Below are 22,009 nucleotides of genomic sequence, written 5' to 3' on the forward strand. Positions count from 1 at the left end.
CCTGGATCAGCGGCAAACTGAAAACACATATTATGCCCCTGCGGTCCTAAAGAGCCAGACGCTGCAGAGCTCTACATGAGCCTTTTACCACTTTTTCACCTGCCAGGCTTTCTGAGGACGATGCAGAATCAGGACATTTAGCCTGGACGCTCAATGTCTATTTCTGCCGCCAGTGTTGAGGGGAGACAAGAGGCGTCTAACAACAACACAGCCAATAATAGACCAGCACAGCCACGGCAGCGACCCGATGTGTGACTATAATCCAAATACCACTGTTACCGTGTCATTTTATCTGCCCCTTTAATAGGTGAACACGTCCATCCGTCCGTCCACAAGCCTTCTCCAACCCCGCGGCTTTACCAATAACTTCCCTTATGGTGGGAAAATCTTCTTCTTCAGAACCCCCGAATACACTTGTGGACCTCCGTCCCTGCAGGACAAATGTCCCGATCTGGTCTCACTAGGATAGTTAGTAGATAACACACACAAAAATAGCAATTTATTCAACTTGAAGTAGGTCTGCAGCGACTTTTCAGCCGGCTGCTGTCAGCCTGGAGCTGGTGTTTAGTCTAGAAAACACTGAAGTCAACGGCAGCCACCTACCACCCAGGTTAACACACAAATATTAAATATCTATTTTGAAAAACACATCGACGAGTCGGGGGCCGTCATCGTGTCCCCTGTCCACTACTGCCCATTAACCAGTGCACTCACTGCCAACAACAGTGGGGACAAAAGAAACGGACGACGTTTTGCTGGAACGGTAAAGCATTGAAACAATTTTCGACAACGGAACGCGACCGACGAGCAGCGGCCGCAGTGAGGGTACCACGGGCCAGCTGAAGGAATTAAACCAGCAACCATCAGCGGTCTCTGACAGATCCGTTCTCATTCTTCCTCCACAACTGTCACGTCCTGGTGCGGAAAACTTTTCCTGAGTCAGAGTTTGCTCATTTGATTTGATGGAATCATAATCGTCACCATAATAAGGTGTCTCATACCCCGAGACGCCCAGCAGCTCCAGGACAAACACTGGAGCCACTGCTTTTTCCCCCCCAAGTGCTGTTTCAAGAAGAGTTTTCTTTTTGAAGTCAACGCAATGCAGCGATTTTCCCTGTGACTGTATTAATTTTCCCACAGCTAATTTCAGCTCTGGCACCTCATTATGAAGACAATGAGCCAATGGCTGCTACAATAAGCCATGGGGCTTTTGATCAAAAGCTATTTGCATTGTTTGGAGAGGGATCTTTAGTGGATTCAGCTGAGAGAACCTGACTGCCACCATCCCAGACTGTATCTATTATTTTGTCAGAACCCCGTGGGTCAGAGCTGAGATCCTAAAATGCTTCTCGAGTCTTTCGCCTCCACACCACTGACCTCATCAGCTCCTCCACCTTGTCGTCGATGTCCAGGTCTTCTTCTGCGGCTTCAAACCCAAACGCTCGCGCCGCGGCCGAACTGTTCACTGGGTACCTTGGCGGGGACAGCTTCCCGTTCGGCGTGGCCGCCAGGCTGTCCCGGCCGTTCTGGGACAGCGCCACGAGAGAAACCGGCGAGGGCAGGATGGCTGATGGCGGCGGAGGCCCGGGAGGCGGGGACGTGTCGTAGTTGTTGCCGGGGGATGGTGAAAGTCCTCCGCTGCCAAACTGCGTCTGTGTGGCGGTGGAGATTTTGGAAGTCGTGGAAGACGCGGCGGGTGCCGCCAAGTGATCGGCGGCGTTGCCCTCGGAGCTGTTGTTGCCGTTGCAGGACGCGGAGGAGGTGGCGGCCGCCGAGGCAGAGGTGGTGCTGTTGAGTGATGTAGTAGCATTGGAGGCAGAGGTGTTGTTTGCCCCACCGGCGCCGTAGGACAATGAGGACGAGGAAGAAGAGGTTCGATGGCCAAACTTGTCACCGTGCTCCCGGTCCAGCCGGTCCAGAGTGTCAAGCGCGTGCAGGATCTCCTGCTTGGTCATACCGGTGCGACGCAGCCGCTGCAGCAGATCTATCTGCTCGATGGTGAAGCGCGGCTCCTCGCTGAAGTCAGACATCCTGCTGCTGGACAAGAGACAAGATAGACAGTTTGAGAGGAGGAGGAGGGAGCGAGGGAACATGGAGGGGTGGGGGTTCGAAAAGACAAGTGGATACTCCAGATCCAGGGGGAAAATGGGAAGAGGGAAAGAGAGATGTAGAACAGAAGGAGCAGAGTCGGGGAGATAAGGAAGAATGGAGAGGATTAAGTAGGAAAAGAGTGTAAAGGAATGCAACTGCAGCTGGGGAGAAAATGAGGAGGATGTAAAAGACGAGCGAGCGGTTGTGAATAAGCATTAGAATGGTGAAGCAAAAGGGGGCTGGGAGAGGAGGAAAGACAAGGAAATAGGCAGCAAGTATGAAGACAAGGGAGAAAAAAAGAAGACAAGAGTGAGACAGAAGTGTGAAAGAAAAAGAAAGGGAGGGGCAGGGCATTAAAAAAAATCTGCTATTTTTGGGAAGCGGCAGGCAACACACGCAGAGTGCCAGAGTCACCTTGACAGCTGATGCTATCTTAACATTCTGACTGCCGTTCTTTAAGAGCTACATTATATCCCCGGCTCTGCACACCACCCACGCTCTATGTTTTTCATAAGCAATTTGCTGGGCTCAAAATCAATGCAACTAGAATCAGACTGCGGCAGATTTTCCATCTTGCCTGCCAGCTCAACCTATGCTGATATGATAAATGGTTTAAAAGGGGTCACTGGCATTGTTCTACATCAGTGACAGTGGAAGCTGCGAACAGGACGGTGGGAAAAAGCGCAAATGTCTTGCAAGCAAAGCACCGTTATTAACTTATAATGTAGAAACCGAAGATGGTAGTAACGCTGCAGACATTTCAGACACATTTACCCAAAGCAGAGGCGCTACGCAATATAAAGAATTCATGAGGAAAGCGGCTAAAACATGCCACATTCCACATAGATGTACTCCGACAAGCATTCTCTGATTTCTTCCTATTCCAAGCATTTGAAATCATTACAGATTCTGTTCCCAACTCCCCCATTTGGCTGGAGCCATTTGAACTGGTTAAAACCCAGTTGGGGTTAATCTTTGCACGGGACTGACTTAATGTCCTACAGTGGCCCACTGTTCAGTCCCTCAGGTTAACAGACAGGGCAGAAAAGCAGGAAAAAGTTGAGGATGGGCTCATTTGTCGCTTTCTATGGTGGCAAAAGGCAAAAAAGCAGGTGTGTGTTTGGAGGATGGTTGAGCAAACTTCACTTTGCCCACAACTCACACAACACAAGTTATTTTGCCCTGGTCATCGGTGAAACGCTCTAAACTACTTCAGCTCCTGTGGAAAACTCGTGGATGAGAGGAAGACATCGGATAAATCTCAGCGGCTGCCGTTGCATAAATGCTGGCACCAAACCCCCGTCTCGCTGGAAGTTTTTAAGAAGTATCCTAAAACTGATCCGAAACGTGGCTTTGCCCCCTCCTAGACGCGTCTCTTTGCAGCCAACAGGGCCTGCAGTGGGCTCCAAATAAGTCGCTCTTCTCCACACTGCAGGCAGGTGATGCGAGCTTTCACGCCCTTTGCCCAAGAGCTAAGGCTAGCAAATGTTTCTGAGGCTGGGGTGATATCAGATTAGCCAGCTCCATCCTTGGATCGCTCCCACTAGCTCCAATAAGTTACAACTGTCACTGATTGTGCGCTGACAACAGCCCAAAGGCATCGCAGAGGACGATCCGCAACTTCACATGCTATTTCTGTAGCACTGAGCGTTATTAGCACAAGCTAGCGGTGCCCACACTGATTCTAATGTTAGCTGACGTTAGCCGCCGATGCTGGCTAACGCACATTTGATATTATTCAACATTACTTTCCGTCTTGTAGGTGGCTAAGAACAAGGCTTACCTCGCTTCAAATCGCCCACTTAACCATTTAACTTGAGAAATGTAGTGAAGAGCCGCTGCGTGTTTCACTGCAGCCGACCGACAAAGCAATAAGACGACTGTGCCCCGTCCGACCCCTTCCCAAGGATTTCTAATCAGAGGCGAATTATTTGCCTCTCCGCTTTGTCTGTCTGACAACAGCCATATTGACAACTAACACCTCCGAGGAGCTCTGAGGGAACTGTAGTTCCGCTCCGGCGGAGGCCGCTGCCGCGCGGCCGTGCTCTGTTCGCTGGAAACTACAAATCCCAGACCGCACCGCGAGGAGAGCCGCGCTTGTCATAAAGGCGATGCAGTTTTTAATGTGACCACCGCGACTGCTGCCTTCTGCTGCGCTCCCTGATCAAGAGTGTCCGCATGGACATTGGGGGATGTACAGTATTATGTTTAAATTCACTCCTGTAAATAATATGTCAACTACTGTATTGGATGGATAATGTTGCTCTGATTCAAACGTAAACACACGAGCATTTAATCTGTAACCTCAGCCGATTTTAATGCAGTAATTGTATAATATTTCAGTTACATTTGTGGTTTAACGCATGCCGCATCAGAGCCTGATGGGTTGAAAAACCGACAGGTGTTGAATCAAATAGATTTTTTTCCATATGTGAAATTACCATGAAAAAGATCTAGAATTCTTCATGATTTCACACTTTTACTCTTGTGGCTGTGACGCTTTTATTTACATAATCTGTTAACAGAAAGTCAGTCAGCATTTTATTTCTGCGCAGAGGAAATCAATTCTTTTCAGTTGAACAGATTTTATGTATAAAATACTGATCAGCCGTAGCTGTGGAGGACAAAACTTTTTTTTAAATTCGAATCATTTCAGTGCAGGAAACGACAACGCATTTAGGACATCTGTACGTAGGGTTGTGCTGGTGTCGGCTTTTGTGATCCACGATGCCCAAGTGATCATTTCTTAATGTGAGGAATCGTTACCAGCACTGAGGGACACATATCATTGAAAGAAAGTTGAATTTGAGCAGCAGAACTACCAGTAATGGTGGCCATTTCTTGGAATCTTTAATGGTTTATATTTTACAATCCGCAGATATTTGCTAATTTTATAGGTCAGGTTTCTTACTTAGGACTATTCAGAAACAAGGGAAGGACCAAATGTCATGAGAATATGCTGATTTTTCATCTTGATGACTTCAGGAAAATCAGCAGTCAACAGAAATCTTAGATGTTTAATTCTTCATGGAAATGGATCCAGGTGGCTAAATTAACATGTGCATCAATTAGACAGTTTGTCTGAAAAGCAGCCCGTTAAAACCATTAAACATTTCTGTTGCGTTCTATTGTGCACCCATTTTGCTCGTAACGTGAAACAAGTTTTGTGTTATGATTCCAATTCAAAATGTTAAGTGTTGTACCACATAAAGTCGGACCCACGGGCCATGCAAAGGACTAAAGGTGGGAACACTCAAACAAGCATCCCATAACAGATCAGGCCTTCAGCAGTCACCGAAATAGATGAATATTGGACACAGTCCTCATAAAACTTTATGGAGCCACATTTGCCTTCAACAGAGGGAAATTGTGTCATAAATGAGATCAAATATTCCATTTACAGTCTAGTGGTCGTACTGCCCCCGTGTGGCCAGTGGTGAACAATGAACACATCAGAAAATGGCTTATTTATTTACATATTTGTTAGTATATTTATGACTGAGTTTATTTTCAAGTATTTCCTCTAAAGAATTTTCAACAAGAGGGATAATTTGGTGTGTTGGTGCTGCAGTGCAACAAGGACAAAACTCTTTCCATCTGCACTGTTGTAGATAAATCTGAATATGAGAAGTGTGAACTCTTATTCAGCGTTTCTGCTTCTGGAGCGGGGCTCTGCACACTTGCAGTCCCCGGGACGGGACCAGGCTCCGCTCCAGCACCTCAGTGCGCAGCTGCTCTCCAAACACGCTGGATGCTCCGCGGACCGAAGGTCCATCACCATCAAGACTAAAAAGCGACTCAAGTCCGGAACAGGGGACCAGTCCCGTCCCAGCGCTCCTTCCTCGCACGGTTCGCCGTCCTCGTCCGAGGGAAGCAGGTGAGTCTCGGGGAGCTTGTGGGATAAAGGAAAGGAAGCCGCTGTTGTCTGGCCAGCTGTTCTTGGCAGCCAGGCTAGCTGCAGGCGGCTAGCAGCTAGCCTCAGCTAGCCTCGGGAAAGCACCGATCAGCTGCGACGCTTGCGGGGACAAAGTCCCAGTAAAGGGTGAGACGAGCTTCGAGGACGAGGAGCCGAAGCCCGTGGTGTCGCTACGGTTTTGGCTTGATAATCCAGCTCTGTTGTTAAATTAAACGTTAACGTTAGCGCGACTCCGGGGTCTGAGGAGAACCCACTAAACGTTAAAGGCCGAGGCGACAATAACAGTGACCGTAACTTAGGTGGCACGGAAACATGATAAAAGTGGAAGCTTTGATTTTCGGGAGTTGGCCAAACTTGCGTTAAATCGATCAGAGTTCCCCACTGCGACCTAGCTCAGAGCACCATCGTATAAAATACCACAACAACTGAGTGGATTTCTTTGGAAAATACTATGATATCATGGGTTTATTCCACTAAACGTTCACCGAACGGAGCCAACTCACTTCATCAACTCATTTATTTAAACAGCTGTCCAGCGTGAGAGCGCTGGATTGTTGCAATGCCTGCTGGGAAATGAAGTCCAATTGGTTTCAGCCGACCGCGCAAGTCGTCGTCATCAACTGATGTTGGTGTTGTTTTTGAAATTTTGGGGTTTTTCCTCTCACCAATTTATATTAAATCCAACAATTGATCATTCATATTACTCCTCCCCGGTCTCAATGAGATATGTTAATTGATCGCATGAATTGAGGCAACACCAATATTTAACCCATTGATGACTGGGTTTACGGTCCACTGGGTAAAAAAGTTAAGTTCTGTGAAATGTAACAAGTTTATAAGTAGTTTGCAAGGTCGCCATATGTCCACATGCTCCTAATGAGAGGGCAGACAGGCTGCAGGAGGAGTTGCTCACAGCCCAGGATGAGGACGGTTCCAGGACCGTATAGAGGTCGTCATGGTGACAGTAGATGAAACAACACGTGATATTGTGCCTTGATCAGAGTCACATCTGGGAAAAGATTATTTGGAAATAGAATCCTCCGGATGAATAATTGCATCCATATACTACTCTAATTTTAATTTTTTTTATTTTAACAACTAATTGGAGCAAATGTTTGAGATGGCCATAGAGTTTTGAAGCAGTTGATGAGGAAAAAACTCGACAGAGCCTGAGACGTGCTTTTCTCATGAGCATTACCACCTAATCCTCTTACGGATCCTCAGCATCATATGAATGTATTGTGACAAAAAAGGAAGAATTTAAACAATGAAAATCATGTGTTTGAGAAACAAGATATTTGCCCGAAGCACTTATACTTTAATTAAAGTAGACAACACCGGGACTTTAATCTGGATGGAAGTTTTAAAAAAGGTAGTATATATAGTTATCACACAATAAATGTGACTTTCTGAATGTGGCACTGTTTATTTCAATAAGTTTTCTGTTTTTCCTCTCACATCAGATTTTTCTGGAGGTTGCCAGGTGAGCTCAACACCAGGAAAACATCAACAACAGAACTTTTGGTGAGTATTTTTTTGTGAGGTTTTTCCCCTCCGTCTCCAAAGCAGCGTAGAGCCGCAGGTGTAATTCTGCTCATCTCAGTAATGATTTCTCAGTTAGACACAAGGTATCAAACTATTGACATTTAAACCCACAGAACTTTCACATTTTGAACTTATTTTCTAAATATTACTGCAACCAATACACGCATTTGTTATACTTTGTTCTATATTTAACGGCTCAGCTGATCTCTGCTCGCTGTTGCTGGTGTTGTTTAGAACCACTAGGGGGCAGTCGTTGGTTTGGATTCCCATAATACCCAGGGACTCCGTCCTTTGAGTTTATGCTTTCCACAGGGTCATTAATTGTGACAACAGAGGAAGCGTCGGCAGAGCATTCTTTGTCCATTTAGTCACACACACACACACACACACACACACACACACACACATATAGATATATATGAAATGACTCAATAACCTGGTACCTGTAATCCTGCATATAACACTGTGTGGGTGTCTGAGTGCAGGAACGTGCTGCTCATGTGGAGCAGTTTGAATGACAAGTCAGCAAATAGGAATTCTGAGCATCTGTACACCATCCTGATAATGTACAGATGTGTGCTATGTGGAAATAAAAGGAGCAGTTGCTCCAAACGTGGAATGCAAATGTTTTTTGTTTTTTTTTAAAAAAAGTCCCAATCCTCAATGGTTCCAATTTCCTCTAAAAACATGCATTTAATCTAGTTTTATGAACGTTGCAAACCTGTTTACATCTTCTGATGGCACCGTAGCCTTTTGGCCATTTTGAAATGTCACAGGTCTGATCTAATAACACCTCTCAGATATTATTTTGGGACCAATTCCTCTATTCAAATGAATCTGCCTGTGTTTTTTTTTTGTTTTTGTTAATAAAACCCAGACCAGTTCTTATACCTGTGTATCAGTGGTTTAGTGACAAGTCAGTATGGGAACTGGAGCCTGGTCCATAGCTGTTATCCAGCCAAATATGTCCTGATTTGCATTTGTCGAGCGCTCCCCAGAGTGCCACATATTTATTTCTTTTAAGGTCCGTCCTCTCAGCTGGTTTCCCTTTCCTCCTTTTTATGTCCTCTTCAGTTTTTCGGAACGTCTCTGAATCCCTCCATCCTGGCCTGCCGCCTCCATGAGCAACTGGCCCAGACAGCTGGCGTCAGCAGCTGCTCGCCATCTCATTTTTGGCCCGGTCTCAATCTGGGCACGTTTCGGGGGGTTTTCTTCCAGAGAATTTTGTCTTTTTTAGTAAGGCAGCCTTGGCGTTTCTAATTCAGTCTCAGCTCATCTTTCTGTCGCCAGTCTAAAGGTATCCAGGAAACAAAATTGACATTTTGTTGCTAATTTGGCATCATCACCCGTTGAAATCCTCCTGCTTGATGGCACGCTTGCTGCCTTGTTTATGTGGTAGGACCAGATGTTCATCAGTCTTTCGGCTTTGCCAGCTTTTTTTTTTTTAACTTCAGTGTGTTTTCTGATAGAATTTGATTTAATTTTTTCTACTTTTACCTGTAGCAGACATCCATGTTTTGCGTCACACCCTGAATGAATCTTAATAGCATGGTGTGACTTTAAGATTTTTTCCACCCGGTGGCGTTGCGGAGTGATGAGTCAGCAAAGACCTGCTGACCCCAGTGACCTTTTGTACTGTTGATGAATGCAGTTGTTGGCACTGTCTATCTGCTCTTACGATCAGCCCTCTTCTGTTTCTTCTCCTCGCGGTGGCACGAGGGAATCGGACCAGGAGGTGGTGGACACCAGAATGCACACTTGTTGCTCATAATTCAAACCTCTGCAGGCGCTTTCTTTGATGTGAAGCTGAAGGATGATGCCCCTGGTGGGCCCTCTGGACTCTCACGAACCCCCCCCCCCCAAATCTCTGTCTGTTTTCATAGAGATGTCAATGCTCCGCACAGATTTGGGTCTTTGCTGATGACATGATGGACGTGTGCAACCACTGAAGGAAGAATGTTCCAGGTCTGCGGCCTGCTTTGGCCATAAATTTGAATTTGTTTCTTGCCAAAACAAATGAATATATTTAGTTTTTCATGTCATAAGTGAGGAGGAATGACCTCTAGAGGTAATGGCCTTTCCCAGCGAGCGGTGGGAGCAGCGGGGTAACAATGCCGTTGGTGGTCCATTTAATGCAAACAGACATGTGAATTAAGACTAAACACAGGAGTCACCACCACTGCTTAATATTCAGCTCGTAAGAGGATGAAGAGTGAATGAATGGCTGCGTCTGTGGTAAGTGGAGGACACCACAAACATGAGCCTCAGCAGTCCCAGGCATGGATCCTATCATGGCATCTTTTAAAAGCATCCATCACAGCAACTACCGGACCCTCTTTATGGAACGCCTAATTGGAAGCAGGTGGGCAAATGGGTCCTTTTACTTTTGGTTCCTGGGCTTTAGATTAAAGAAATCTATAGGGCATGGTTGTCTTTAAAAAGCATATGTGAAATATTATAAGGCATCTGCAGATACACTCTGGGCTGGGCGAGCCGGAAAGGGTCGCGGGTGGGAAGAGCGCTGTGAGAAACAAGCTCCTCTCTGTCTTCCCAATCACGTGCTTTTCCATATCGCTGCTTGCACCACAGCTGCCACTGTTTGTATATCTGATATACTGACAGGCACTGAGGAGGAGCAGGTGTTCTCTATTAGGCCACTGCCTTTTATTCTGGCCCCAGTTGTGGCAAAAAGTGCTCAAAAAAGTTGTCAGAGGTTATCACTGTATAACATTCAAGCATTCTATTTAACCAGCTGTCAATTTCTCCTTTCCTTTTCCCCCGTTCTGCTTAGGATGCTGCTCACCTTCCATTGTCTACATCATCTGTTCATTGCACATGAGCCTAGATCGTTTCAGGTTGTGCCTTTAATGGGGACTACTACACTGTATTCTGATAGATGTTCTTTTTCATTTTTAACCACATCAAACCCGTCTAACTCGTTGTAATTTAGAAGCTCTCAGCTATACTGTGGAGGCATAGGAAATATGCTTATTCCAAGGGAAACTACTAAATATAACTGCAAGGGCATCATCTGATGATGCGTCAACACCTTCCTAAGCTGGAGGGACAGCGTCCAGATGTAATATTTCTGCCTATTGGCATGGTTTCTCTCCTCATCACTGATGGTTGTGCGTTGCTTCACTGCATCTTTCTGTGGCTGTCTAAGACAAATCGTCCTGGACAGGACTCCCACCTCTGCCTACAGAGACCAGCCTCATTAGGATTTGTTGCACAAACTGAAGAATGTTGCCCAGCTGAAGGAGCAGCGAGATATTCCCTCATTGGGACACATGCTCCTTGCTGTGGCCTGACCCTGGAGCTCTGGGCCTTGTCCAATCCTATTTGGCTCATATGCCTCCCAGTCAGGGGCTCACTTAGCCCCAGACTAACCTTATCGTCCTCACTGGGGTCTTTGTGCAGAACCAGCTCAATGATTTTAATAAATGGACAAACGGATTGTTGAGGCAATAAAGCAGACTGATATTTCCATCACAAGTTATGGCCTTGGCCGTCCTGCCATCTGCTGCTGAATTAATGAATCAGGGCTCAGACTGGAAGCTCCAGCATGGGGGGGGGGAAGGGGGGGTCAACTGATCTGACACATCAGGAATCTACTCGCTCAAGTTGCTTAGCTCAACTTTTGCCACCTTAGTACGAACCAGACGGCACAAACCATCCGAGTGGTGGTGAAAATGAAAGGTCATTGCTGCCTGCACGTTGATTCGTTTGTGCATAAAGACTTTAGCCTGAATAAATTGATCTTTTGTTTTTGTAAAATTCAGTTTGAATATGAAATTTTTCTCAGACTTGGACTTTGTATCAATTTGTACTAAAATATATCAAAGAGATCCTGATCTTGACTTAAATTAAGTAATGGAGAGTTCAAAAGTTTAAATACTTTAAGAAAATGGATTTGTTATGGATTTTAAAAGGTTACTGTTCAGAAGAACCAGGAAGGGGGTCAAAAGCCAACTGATAACACTGTACTAGGATGTTCAGATCAATAAAAGTGGGGTTTTAACACTTCCATCTCAGAGCGTTGGAGGGGTTTTTGAGTCGTTTTCTCCCAAAAGAATGTTGAATGGGACTCACGCTGGTCAGAGTGTATCGAAAGAAACCGGGCCAGAGTTTAAAAATATCTGGACTAATCTTGATGGGGTTGCATTTCCTCAATATTGTTTTTGAAACTATCCCTTTGAACTCTGCCAAAAGAAAACTGCAAAGTGGAACAAGCTTTTGGAGGTTTTAAATGGATTTCACTGCCTTTAAAGGCAGCTGGTTTATCGTTAGCCTTTGTTTAGGATCACTTTGAATCTAAGGGTGAAGACCTTGGATCCTCTTGTTGGAAGTAGTTGCTAATAAAGGAGTAGATCCATCCTTTCTCACACCTTTATTGAGTCACCTGCTGGTTTCTAAGCCAGGAGTGAGTTTAATCTAGCCAGCCATTCTTCTTCATAGGTGACAACATTCCTCATCTTCCTCAGCCAGACGTCACCCTCCATCCCGTCGGCAACTGACAGATTAGATGTGATTAAAAGAGAAAGGGGGGGGGCACTAGAGGAATTGACTGAGCAACGGATGAGCAAGTCTGTAAAGGGAGGGTTGCTGTGATATCATGGTAAACATTCTGGAGCTGAACGTCGGGTGCAAGTGTGAGAACAAAGGAACACAGATCTTGCTTGTCCATTTAAGTACTGTTGGCTGCCTTCCATCTCAGGCAGCATAGCCCTTCCGCCTCTATAATCCTTTTCCGTGTCTCTCTCTCTCTCTGCGACTCCCACCAGTGTCTCGTTTCTCACCATACAGAGGCGATATAATGGAGGTGCTCTGAAGTCCCTCAGCCTATAGTGGTGAATGGCTGAAGAGACTCGCCCCCACAGGAACTCCAATGAGCCAATGTTGAGTAATGCTGGACATATGGAATATGGTACTGGCTATTGAGACTCCTTATTTCTCAGCAGCTAACCTCTGAATTCCTTTGTCTCCAGCTCTTCACGTAGTTGATCCCTTCCCTTCCAAAATGGATTTACTTGATTTGGTAGCAGATCCTTCTGCTGTCGCCTTTGAGTTCACTGATGATGGAAGCAATTTCCTGCTGCGTTACTGTATTAGATCTGGATTCTAAATGCAAAAAAAAAAGAGTGGACATCAACCATCAACATCAAAAGGTGGACATCAACCATCAAGAAGCTGTCGATGCTTGATGGTTGAGAATGTAACCAATACTATTGCGTAAGACTGGATCCGCATTCCCCTGGTGAGATTTGAAGATGTGGAAGAGGAAGAAGAAAAATCTGCCCAAACTGTTGATTTCAAATCACGTTGACGAAGTTTGTTAGTCCTAGTTTTTGATTTGGGTTCATTGACTTTTGTCCTGTTTCGATGTGTCTGCACATCATCCTTCACAGTTAAACACCCCACCCCCCACCTCTTGGCCAGATTAAACCAGTGCAAGCTGAACGCATGTAAGTGTTGGCTGTATTAGAAACTCCTGCAGGGAGGAATGTTTGCAACAGTGAGAGATCGGACGCTCCCACACACCTTCCACCCTCTTCTCCTGATGCTGGTGTGACGTGTGCTTCTTGAGAAACCTTCTGTGCTGAAAAGGTCACTTCCTAAATTGCTTTCTGGATGAAACTTTCATCTCGCTCAACAATCTCTTTATTGTATGACTGCACCGTTTGCTGTGGTGTAGTTTTCTGGCGCTGTAGGGAGCCATAATACTGAGAATGGACACAGTGGCGGTCGGGACGTAGCACAGATGGAAAATGCAGACTCCTATTTCATTACACTTATACAGAGCAGCACTTTCCCTACCTGTGACTTGTGCTTTACCTTTATATTCCTCTGGGGCCAAAGGCTTCATTGCCAACGTAGTTTGTCCAATCACAAGGTGCAAGGTTTTAATTTTAACACCATTACCAACACCAGGGACAAATGGCGAGGTAAAATATCATTGTACTAGCCCACAATATTTTACCATGTCACTTAATATTTCCTCCCCAACATTACTGTCGTTTATACTCCACAGAAAATGTTTTAAGATATACATTTGAGATGAAAAAAATCAATAAAAATTGAATGTGATGCTCAAACAAAGTGAACCAAAGGTCCTCCTGGGTCTCAGTAGAGGCAGAGAAACGTCAGGATTAATTGAAAAGCAAATAAAACATGTTTTAAAAATGCCAGATATTTCAGGTATTTCCACCTATTCCAGTCATTTGTTGGATGCGTCTGTGTTTCTTACACATTTCCTGCCATCTGAACAACAACTAGGGTGTCAAAATTGAGCTGATTTTTCCCACCAGGCCTAAATAAGATCATTTTACAGCTGTGTTTCATTGATGTCTCATAATGTCATCTGTGCATTACATCTGTAATGGAAGTATGTGCCTGTCTATTGTCTTTTTTAGACTCTGTCCTCAACATTATTCTACCATTAATGTCTTTCACAGAGTCCTGTCTCCAACTAATGCATCGCTAATGCATCGCTAATGCATCGCTAATGCATCGCTGCCCCTCGCTGTCTTTCCCTTCTTTGCCCAAAGGCGTCCACAAGTCTGAAACTATCATTCAATAAGTGATAAAAAATGTGAAAGTGTAAGGCATATTTAGAGCTCTCCAGCCAAAGATATATTTCAAGAGTAAATTTTGCACTCACTGCAACTGCCCTCTTCCCTCCTGCTTTTTCTGTTTTCCATCCCGGCTTCCATCTGCTTCCACGCAGAGGCCCGTGATTAGTCGGACACAAACCAGAGATGGTGCTCTCAGGGAGGGGCCTGGCAGTGAATACTTCAGTATGCACAGGAACGATAGATGGTCCACCCATTTAAGCCCGTCTATAAATTACAGCAAAATGCTTGTGGAGCTTTCCAGTCATTTATCACACTTCTTTCCTTCGTTCCATCCATTTTCTTCTTCCCCGCTCTTACGTCTCACTATTTGCCTTTGTCCCCATTGATTTGCAAAGCACCTGAGAGCTTCCATTTAGTGAAGAACCAGACATTATTCTTTCACTGCCAGTTTCCTTCCATGTGAACCATAAACCATTCCATGTGGACAAAAACCATATTCATGGCACAGCATGTGTTATTGCCCCACCTGATGTCAGATGTCATTATTGCCCACCTGCATTAGCGGCTGGCTTCCCTTTCTTTGGCAGCGTCCTTTGGAATAAAAGCGAGACGTAAATGAAAAGGAGTTCTGCCTCAAATCTGTTTTTAGAGCAGCATTTCATCAATGCTCAGTTTGTGCTTTAGGGTTCTGGTAGCTGACAGTAACTTGGGGCCCGCTGCAGGCTGGGCGCCATGGGTGCAGAGGGTTCTGGCACAGACTGACTGTCTGACTGACACACACACACATACACACACACACACACACACAATATGCTCCAAATGTACAGGTCTTGAGCTCCCAGCTCAAGACCTGAGCTCCCAGGGTGCGAACGCTCCCCAATTCCAGTCCACCAGAGTCCTCTTGGTCATCGGAGTGAGCCTCTCATCTGGCTGCTCTCACAACGTCAAGAGCACGGCTCTGTGTCGCGTCAAGCTGCAAATCCGTACGTGAATGAGGCCACAACTATTCAGACGACCTTCCGTCCCTCTCCTTCTGGTGGGTGTCTGTAAAACCATTATTGACGCCCTTTGATGAAGGGTCAAGATATGATAATCCCATTGGGTACACATGTTGTGCGCAGACAGAGAGACCTGCTCAAAACTGCCTTGAGCTATGAACCAGAAAAACAAATTGATCACAACCTCTTAGCTCTGCCTGTCTTTCCTGTTTGCAGAATACTGCCTTTCGAGCACAATTAAAAAAGCAGAGGTCTTCTAGATGTTGATGCAGAGATTTACACTTTTCTCCGTCAACTGTATCAAAATCATTGGGCCAGCTCCTTTACGGACATCTGTGTCTTGTTTGGTGGTGCCTGCCTTCCCCGAACAAATATTCATAATAGACTCAGTGTTATTAGCTTTACAAGCTTGCCTAATCAGAAAATTATTGGTCTGATGCCCAGTTACACCTGGATCGCACTTCTCTGTCCATCCGTCCGTCCGTCCGTCCGTCTTCTTGCTTCAGATAAACAGCGCCAGCTTTGTTTCCAGACTAATCACTCTCCTCTAAATTACATTTCCCCAGATTGGAGGTCACAGCCACTTCCTTGTTGGGTGATTTAAGTGGCAATTGTGCTGCTACTGTAGCTAATCACAAGGATTTATAGAGTGCATCACAAAGGGGCCGAAGGACACGGGAATGTTTTCTGGCACCCTGCTGCAGGTGTTACAAAACCTCTTTTCTTTGCTCGTGTCTCCTTTCTCCTGTCTATTATAGCTGCTGATGGAAGGCAGCTGGAAGACCTTGTATGTTCTCCACCACCCCGCTCCCCCCCCCCCCCCCCCCCCCCCCCCCCCCCCCCCCCCCCCCCCCCCTCCCCGCTATACTGGTCACTCCCAGGTCCGGAAAGTTCTCATGTAAAGCCTCCATAATTACGTTGATCTCAAGGGGGCCTTTTATGACCTGCTGACACATTCAATCACATTTCAATATGGTCCTTTTTAAGGACGCCTGTGTTTTGCATATTGCGAGTTCACGTCAAGCAGTAGAAGTTTTTGTGTTTCTACTAATTCCAAATTTTCACATAAGGAAGTACGGGGTGGGGGGTGGAGTGAGCTGTCGTCTACTACAGGATCCAGATGTTGTAATGCTCTGACATATACCCGAGCTGATCAAACTCCTGTCTAATGTGTGTAACCTTAAAGGTGGATTACAATGGATTAAAGGCATTACCGCAGTCCTCGACTGGTGTTCCTGTCTTTGTCCTTGCTACCTCTGTTTTATATTTCATACCAAATATAGGAAGTCATTAGAGGATTAATGGGAACCTATATGTTCCCTTGCACTCCTCCCTCCTCCTCCTCCTGTCTTTGAATTCCCCCTTCCGATCAAGTCTGGTCTGGTTTGAGTGAATGCAACAGCAGGCCGGCGCTAATGAGCTTTCTGTGATCTTAGAGAAGTGCCATCTATAAGCATTCACCCTGGCCCATGTCAACACCCAAACATCTAATCTGTGGAAGTAGAAGAAAGCTTTGAGACACCTTTAAGTTGGAGTCATTTGCTGCTGTTGGCTGCTGTTTCAATGTAGCATGAAAAAAAAATGTAACTCAATAAATTAGGCGGTTGGTGCTGGAGTACTTTTTTTTTTTTAGTCTATATGATTCAATCGTCATTCCCTCCGCTCTCCTAATTACTTCCTCCTTCCCCCGCACTCTTGTCTTTATCGAATAACCTTTTGCATTCAGAGGTCAGCATTGTGTTCCAGCAGGGTGACCTTTGGTAATGAGGAGGCAGGTTAGCAGGCAACTTGGAAGCACTTTGTGCCCCCTGGGAACATAAACACTGATGGCAGTGAGGTATCTAGTAACAGCTGAGATGATGCATCTTGGGGGTTTTTCCTGCTTCAGCCACCTCTTGGCATCTCAGGTGCTGTATCTGCTAATAGGAACCAAATATCAATAATAGGCAACAGTCTCTTTTGGAAAATGCCTTTGGCTTGACTGAGACGTCTTCTTTTGATGTCTGAAATGCTGCATCCGCTCTACGCTTTTCTTTTTGTCTGTTTCTGAAGCACAGGTGTATACATGGGTGGATACACACTTGTGTTTACACGTACGTATTCGTCTTTTTGTACCCATAGTGAGCATGAGTCTGCATCGGTAGCTTCAGTCAGGTGGTTTTTTTTGAGTTTTCTAACTGGATTAAGACCAGAGGCTGATTTAATTCTGCAGTTTATTCATCCCTTTTAACCACAACTACCTCATCCGTTCCCTTTGGCCAGTGCAGCTTTCATCCTTCAAAGATCTCTGCTGGTGATATCCCTATGTCATCCGACACCACCTCTAGTTTATTTTAGTTTTTTCTTTTCCTGCTGCCTTTTAGAAACCGCACGAGCTTCTGTGCGACCCTCAGGAGCAATTTACATATCTGGCATTAAATCGAATAGCTGAAAAAAGCTGTAGAGAGCCGAGTGGATTGATGCTTTCTTGCTGCCTCCCTTTCAGTGAGAAGATTACTTGTTTGCTTGCACAGCTGATTCTGTATTTTCTCCTTGACTTTGGAGCACTTGAGGAAGAGGGCATCTGTCACTGTTGTTTAGAGTGAACATTGTGTTTTAATGACATGTAAATTCAGAATATATCAGTGGAATGTATCAGGGAACTTATCGGGGATGGCGGGAGGAAGCCAGGAGGGCAGAGTGCCACAAGATTTCTTGGCATTGATCCCCTATTAAGCATACTGAGTATGCTCAAGGCCGTTTGAGTGTGAGTTGATCCCACAGCAGAAAGTGCGTGTTCTAGCTTTTCACGCTGTTCATTTTCCACTTGAAAGAGGCACATTGCACTTTGATCCTTTACAACTGGGAGAGACTTGCATTTGTGCAGACAGTAAGCCCTTTGGAATCCTATAGAGGCACAGAACAATCATTGGAAATGACAAAAGAGTGAAGATTAAGTTGTGCTCACAGACAATTACTGGTTTCAAATGAACGGATGGCCTCCTTCATCCGTTATTGGGCACCTGTCACGATTCACACGAAACATTTGATGAGTCTTTCATTTGTTTGTTTGCTTAAAAAAAATAGAGTTTCAGGTATGGATCCTTCAGAAAAACAGCATGGAATGTTTTGACAGATTTCCCATCAAGGAATTATTAAATGATAAAGTGTTTTCCGTGTTGTCTGGAAACAGGTCTCCCTTGGAGGAAATGAGTCTGTGATACACTGGCATTGCTCAAATTCCTCCCCTTGTGTCATCGCGGCTAAAGCAAATAGCAGCTTAGGGCTAAAGCGTCTACCACTGAATCAACAGATTGTTTGTGTCTCCACAAGCTCAAAGGGAACGTTTTCAGAATGGTGGAAAGGTAGGAATTTGGAGAGGAAGGCTTTTCAGCAGCCCTCTCGATGGGATGTTGTTGCCTGGTGTAAAGGTTTGAAGGCCCTTTGGTTTGTGATGGACTCTTGTGGAAATGAGAGCAGACTGTGACTCGAGCCATTGGGTTAATTGGTGCACACACGCTTGACCTCAGCTAATCTGTGTCCAGCGAGGGGAGATGGGAATCGCCTGTATGATGAGGATTTGAGGATCAATTCTGGCGATATTGGTGCTAAAACCCAGTACCCATTTCTCTTTAATATTCGGACACGTGCACTTTATTGGACGCATCCCAGAGCATTCTCTCTCTCTCTCTCTCTCTTTTTTTTTTTTACAGGAAATACATTCCGTCTTTTTATTGAATAAAACCATGTTGTGTTGTGCGAGGGAGTTGTTTCCCTGCCTCTGATTAGAGTGGTCAGAGAGACCCAGATGTCATGAGATACGAGTTTTTCGCCTTTAGTGTTTTAGTGACGTAGAACCTGATTTATTTCCTGGTAATACACACCACATGGGACACGCTGTAAACCCTCAATATGAATGCAACATAGTTTTATACCTGCGCAGGCAACTACAGGAAACATGGCCTTCATTAAAAAGCAATTTTTGGTGCAAGCCTTCATCACATACTTCAGGTCCTGATGTAGAGAACTTTAGGTTAAAGCAGTTTTCAGTAGCACCTTGTGTATTAGTTTTATTTCTGCAGTTTTGAGCCGTTGGGGTGAAATAAATCGGCCCCTCTGACCTGAGGCTGTTACTCCAAAAGGGAAGGGGGGGTCCCTCCTTTCTCTTTCTGTCCATATTTCAATCCCCTCTGCGGTTCCCACCCTCTTCATCTTGTCCCTATCGACACACACCTTGGTAATTGGTGATGTGGACCATATGTTGGTTCTGTTGCCCTGTTAGATCTTCTCAAGGGCATAATATGACCTTGTTATTAGGCTACCTGTACTTCTCTGGCATCAGGAGCTGCTGAACACAGCCTCTTGGGTTTCTTCACTCCTTTTAACATCTTTTCCTTTCCTCACCTGGCAAATTCATCACCTCTGGCTCGAGGGCTATTCTTACTCTCATGGCTTCATCTCTTTACCATCAAGTTTACGCCACCAACTCTTAGCTACTCTTGACTTACTGTATTACTGCATTACTGCAACGCTGCCAACATGTGCGATGGTAACGGTCCAAGCCTGCGGTGAGGCGCTGCTGTCTTTAACAGGAAGTGCCCTATCTAGAATTGTGTTTGCACTAAAATGCTTTCATTCATGGATTTCACTTTTTTCATTATGTATGTCATTTGAGCTGAAGCAGAAATCTGAAGTTGTCATTTCACAGTATGTCAAATGTTTGAAATGTTCATTTCCAAAGAGTTTTATTGGAAAATCTGCACTACGAGTTTTCCGCCATTGGAAATGCAGACGCAGCAGAAGTCTTGGCTTCTGGATTCTTGCTATTTATTTTTTAATCTAGTGGCTGTCTGGGCCCTAAATTGGATGAAAACATAGCCTGAATGAAATAGCAATTATATTTTGTCTTTCTCTCTTTTTTCCCCCAGATTTGCCTGTTTCTGTGAGTTTTGGGAATCTGAACGGATGAGTAGAAGCCAGCAACGGCTGCTTTTCAGGTGACAGGTAAGACAAATGTGTGTTGTATCACACATTCAACACACACGTGCTCAACATGCCACCTGCTATTCGGCAGAATACTGTAACAAACTTTTCAGATCAATATCCTGTCTTTGATGGATCAACAGAATCTGTATAACTAAACAACAAAACCCAGCAAATGTGATTCAGTAAACTAGATAACAGCACTCTAAGAGAGCAGACCTCTGCCGAGCAGCCTATTTTCCCACATATCCCCACTTTATCTGTACTATCGTATATAAATGTATATACAGGCAGGTCATAACATAGCAGGTTTGCTGTATTTTTTGAAAGATCTAAAGGTTTATGCCCCTCTAGAGTCTGGAACATCTCCAAATTGGTTCTTGGGAACATTTTCTTGTCAAAATTTCCTGAAATTTTCCTTAAAATCGATTTTTAATGTCTGAGTTACTTTGCTCTCAAACAAACCCTGGCTGTCAGGGAACCTCCTTGGTGGAGGTAAGAGGAGAAGATGGCCGTGACATGAAATCATGGAATGTTGTACAATTGAATGGTTGCTTTAGGGCAAAGGTTTAATGGAAACATGCCCTGAGATATTCATTTTCCAGTTTTCCATCTACAAAAGTATCTAAAAGAGGTTTTCATCTCCTCACCACTAATTAGCAGCATTGTTACCCTTTTCCTGCTAAGGAAGCGGTTCTGGCCTCTGGAGTCACATCACAGAGGCCTGAGAAGCTGTTGAGGGACTTGCAGACGTGAACACGGGAACATGCTGGAGGTAGATCCGTTGCTAACCGTGCTCTTCCTGGCCCTTTGTGCTTCTGTCTGGCAAGTCCAGACAAGCTTTTGGTAAAAGATGAGGATGTTTGTTCTTCACCTCGCTGCAGCTGGGTCAGAGTCGATGTGTTCATCTGCACCCCCCACTTCCAAAAGAGCGAAGGAAAATCTTTCTGTCACTGCTGACATCAAAACTCTTTCAGGTTAATCTGCCCCTTCTGGTGTGTGTGCCGCCTGTTTAACTTGCTGTTTTGGGCACAAGTGTTACCAAATTATTGCTACCAGGAGAAATTTTATAAAAAGCTCTGAGGAAGCTCTTCCAGCACATGACTTCATGTTGACGTGTAAATCTGGGCAGCTGTGCAGTCTTGCACACTCAGGTAATCGCCTACACACACACACACACACACACACACACACACACACACACACACACACACACACACACACACACACACACACACAGAGTCTTGTTTCACTAACTTAATCATTCTGGACTTGGTTTCTTAGACACACACACATTCACACGCAACGACACATTTCTCAGTCACACTCACTCAGCCGGGGTTTCTGCTTTCCTCTGCTCTGACCTGCTGAAGGTCTTTCAGGACCGTGTCCCTCAGCCAACAACACTCTGTCCACATGAACGCCACGTTCATGGCCCTGTGTGTGTGTGAGACCTTGATGATTTCTAAGTGTTAGTGTGTGTTGTGTGTACTCTGGTATATTGTATCGGTTGAATATGCAGGGAACATGAAGGGTAATGAGCTGTTTCTCTTAGTTATATGGTCTTCCCAGAAGGAGAGCTGTCCAGGACAGGACACTCTTCTTTCATGGCCTCACTATGCAGGGCCATCGTGGCGTTTGTTGATAATGTGCCAAGCACTTTTGGCTGCTGTTACAATCATCTAAAAAATGAATTATACCCTTTTTGAAGTCTGTGGTTTCACATTTGTTATAATAAAAATCACTTGGTCCTTGAAATGAGGTGAATACAACACATGCCTTATTAAATTGGGTCATTATTTGTTGCACAATTCTGGAGCCAGGATGGAGGCCACGTCTATAGCAGTAATCCTCATGTTTGGGTACTTTAGGACCATTTACAGCAGTAACGCACCAGTTAAAACACTACTTTAGTCTCTAGT

At 45.0% G+C, this 22,009-nt stretch overlaps 1 protein-coding gene and 1 pseudogene across 3 annotated transcripts in view; one reads left to right on the forward strand and one right to left on the reverse strand.

The window, feature by feature from the left end:
- Window positions 1-22,009, forward strand: part of LOC101066666 (protein dispatched homolog 1) — a 134,757-nt gene that overhangs the window by 79,008 nt on the left and 33,740 nt on the right. Inside the window, exons 1-3 of one of the 3 annotated variants that reach the window (XM_029849451.1) lie at window positions 5,768-5,968; window positions 7,471-7,531; window positions 20,033-20,108. The gene's annotated coding sequence lies outside the window, so the exon portion shown is untranslated. Of the gene's footprint in view, window positions 1-5,767; window positions 5,969-7,360; window positions 7,380-7,470; window positions 7,532-20,032; window positions 20,109-22,009 lie in introns of those variants that run through there. The other 2 variants (XM_029849453.1, XM_011611733.2) reach the window with 2 other exon arrangements.
- Window positions 41-4,078, reverse strand: LOC115252946 (homeobox-containing protein 1 pseudogene; annotated as a pseudogene).

Source organism: Takifugu rubripes, chromosome 16 (genome assembly GCF_901000725.2).
Source record: "Takifugu rubripes chromosome 16, fTakRub1.2, whole genome shotgun sequence".
In the NCBI taxonomy this organism is placed as follows: domain Eukaryota; kingdom Metazoa; phylum Chordata; class Actinopteri; order Tetraodontiformes; family Tetraodontidae; genus Takifugu; species Takifugu rubripes.